We start from the raw sequence: 3602 nt of genomic DNA, 5'->3' as shown, positions 1-3602 counted from the left end.
TGCCCTCTTGTTGGATTGTATTGTCATTCAGCATCCGTACAAGTCCATTATATACTATTTCATATCATGCATCGTTAATCATATAACTAGGGTTACTTATGTTGCCATGACATCACTTTGACACCGACATATTGACACTCTTATTTATACTCACTCATGTCATATATGCATTCCTGTTCCATTGCTAGCTTGTATAGTCATGCTCATGTCATATTGATACTCGTAATTATATTCTGTCATATGATTACTCATTTTATTCGTGCCATTGATTGATATCACATCTTTATCGTACTCCCTTATGCTTAGTCTAGAATCTCGTGTAGGTTTGCTTTGCAATTCACTGTCGGTAAATTGTCGCCCGTGTATATTCTTGATGGTCTTGTTTTGTAATTATTGACTCATTTGTGGTCGTGTATCATTGTGGTGGATAGCCTTCGTGCCTATGTATTTTATTTCGTTCTTGTGTCGGTTATAAGCCTTGATTTCCTCCAAATTGTGGGGACGAACCGACTTTATTCTTGTAGGCGATTTTGTCATTTTTCACTAAAATAGGGAGGGGAGATTAACATCCTAATTTATTAACAACCCCGATTTGATCTCCTTTGCATCTAGGATGATTCATTTGGACTCTTTCTATCATTCTATTGCTCCATTATTCAAATTGGACCCAAAGACGTGTTCTTGTTTCCTGTGTTGACCTACCTTCAATCGAACTATACCTTGATATTTCTTCTCCGTTGATGTCGTAGGGTTCCTCATTTGTGTCGTCCTCGTACTTAGGATTATTTTTTGTGTCTCTTTCTCTTGGATCGTTTCCTCGTTTAGCGTGTATACTTCCTTTTCGATCATTATTAGTTGTTTCCTTATTTTCTACATTGACCTATCTATCATCGAGCTTGACTCTAGGATTTCTTACATTATCACTATTTCATATATTCTGTTTATATACGGTATTGAATCATTATTTTATTTGTGATATGTCGTGGCAGTAGTGCCCATGATCAGTTGCATTTTTTATTGTTGTGATTGAGGACAGTTAGCAGTTCATGACCTTAGTGGCCTTGTACAAGACCTAAAGACATGTGTATTGACTTAGAAAAACAAAAAGAGTTGGGGTGGGAAAGTCTTGGTTCATGTGATCGGATGTGGCTATTGATATATCTTCTAGGCTCGCACCAGTGAATTCGTATAGTCATTGGGGTTGGTTTGTTGAGCTAAAGTGAATTCGTGTAGTCACTTTAGTCAGTGAATTTATGTAGTCACCTGAGTTTTGCTTGAGTTTGGACCAGGCCAAAATAAGTTTGCGTGTAGTCCTCTGACCGATTCGTGTAGCAGCATTGGATGCATGTAGAAGATTTGTGAATAGCCGATTATTCGATAATATGAACGTTGACTCTATGTGAGAAATGGACCAATAATCTGTTATAGGATGGTTAGTTACATGACATCGTTACTTAGATGATTATGGATTCTTGTGAGGTGTGGACTAGTAATATTTTTTTCATACATAGATCACGATTAATATTTAATTATCTACAATTTGAGACATATGGTATATACATGAGGGTTTTCTTGTTTGGATTATTTCGATCGACGTACTACATCTCGTGTTGTAGATTTTAAGTATTAATTCCATCTAGTTGTATGACCTTGTTACTCGGATATTAATGGATTCTTCTGATTGTTATACTCTAGTGGTGGATTGCATCTAGTTTGTTAGTATTCTAGCTGCATGTTTCTATTCATTATTATTGTTATTGTATTGGTCGTTCGACCGTTTCTATTATTCCTTTTGGGATCTTTCCATGTGTCATGCACGCTGACGTACTCCTGTTCTCTCGGGTTGTACGTCTGATTTAGAGGATGGAGCAGGAGCCAGAGTATTCTCAGCAGGAGTACTTTGCAGATGGAGCAGAAAAAGAAGCCGAAGCTTAGTTATTTCCTTTAGTTGTTCGATGATCCTTGTTACTTTTGTAGCACTTTCTATTTCCGTTGACCAATGTATTTCTATATCTCTTCAGTATTCAGTTGGATAATTTGTATAAGGGCATGTTTGACCCAAACTTTGTGTTTCGGGTGATATTCCATTTGTGAAATGACTTTTCTATTCTTAGTTGTTTATTATATTCTTGCTAATTGTGATCGGAGACCTGTGACTTTGCATTTTATATTGCTTGACACTTAGCGTATTAGGTTAAGAAGAAATGTTTTTATTTACTCCTCAATCAAATACCTCATAGGCTTGTTCACGTTCCGATTCCCCGGTATTTTGGGAAGCGAGGCGTGACAAGTTTTTTGGTGGCCCATGCAAGTCATGGTTCTGAGTTCCTACCAGTGAGAATATAATAAATAATTTAGACGCATATCATATTTCATCCGTAAGAGTATAGTTAGCTCTTATCCTATCATCTCGATGAATTATGTCTTAGTCCCTACCTTATCACCTTCTGACTCCGGTGAAAATACCCTAGAGGGGGGTGAATAGGATTATTGCTAATCTTATTAGATATTAATACCGATTAAAATTAATTAACAAATATATCCTAACAATGATGATATTCAATAAGATATATGCAAGTATAAATATGCAAAGGGGAAAATAAACAAGAAACAAAATAAACAAATAGTGAACATAAAGAGCAATCCAAACACAATAATATGATCACGGAGTTTGGACCTTCCTTCCTACGTCTCCGCTCCCCACTCCCGGGGAGAACTCCACTATCGACACACCCGGTTTGGAAGCCAGAACTTCTCTACACACTCAGTTTTCTAGCTTACCGAAAACTCTACAAATCTCTCACAACGTACATACACAAACTACATCCTCAAGTGTTGGTCCTCACGTATCGCCCCCCTCAAGTGCTCGGCTTTACTACCTCTCTCTAGGCTTTACTACCGACGCCACTCCTCTTGGTATCGACTACGTCCTCACCACACACTCCTCTCGGTGTAAATGTGTATTACAAAGTGATACTCTCACAATAAGGCTCAATTACAAGATTTGTTCTCTATAATAGATGAGAACACAATTTAGGCTCACTCAAAAGGTTACACTCACCACAACCCCAAATTATACAATATGTAAAAATACTTAAGCTCAAAGGTTGTGTCTGTAAGCAATGAGAAAATAAAATCAAACTCAATTAAAATCTAGCAAATATAAATATGACAATGTAAATGTAAACAAGCTAGATAAATGAGTTGAGAAAACTTCTCTAGAACAAGAGAGATGGAGATGTGAAATGGAAAGCTCAAACCAAAGATGATCTCCTCTTCTTGTGAAACAATCTTCACAAAAACCAATTTTATAAACACTTAAACAAAACTTAAACTACCCTTAAAACTTATTGTTAAACTCTTTTTTTCTTATCCAGAAATGAAATTGAATGGGGTATATATAGGATGAAGAAATAAACCCCAAAACCCAAGTGAAACCAAGCAAAAAGATAAAAAAAATGGAAACTAGAAATATAGCCATTACAGGTCATCAGTCGACTAACGAGTTGGATCAGTCGGCTGATGAGCGGACCATTATAGGTGTTTACCAGCTCATTAGTCGACTGATGGATCATCAGTCGACTGGTGAGTCGAACAAAACA

This window comes from Asparagus officinalis, chromosome 4 (assembly GCF_001876935.1).
Source record: "Asparagus officinalis chromosome 4, Aspof.V1, whole genome shotgun sequence".
Lineage (NCBI taxonomy): Eukaryota > Viridiplantae > Streptophyta > Magnoliopsida > Asparagales > Asparagaceae > Asparagus > Asparagus officinalis.
The sequence above is the reverse complement of the archived record's forward strand: the minus strand, read 5'-3'. Positions refer to the sequence as shown.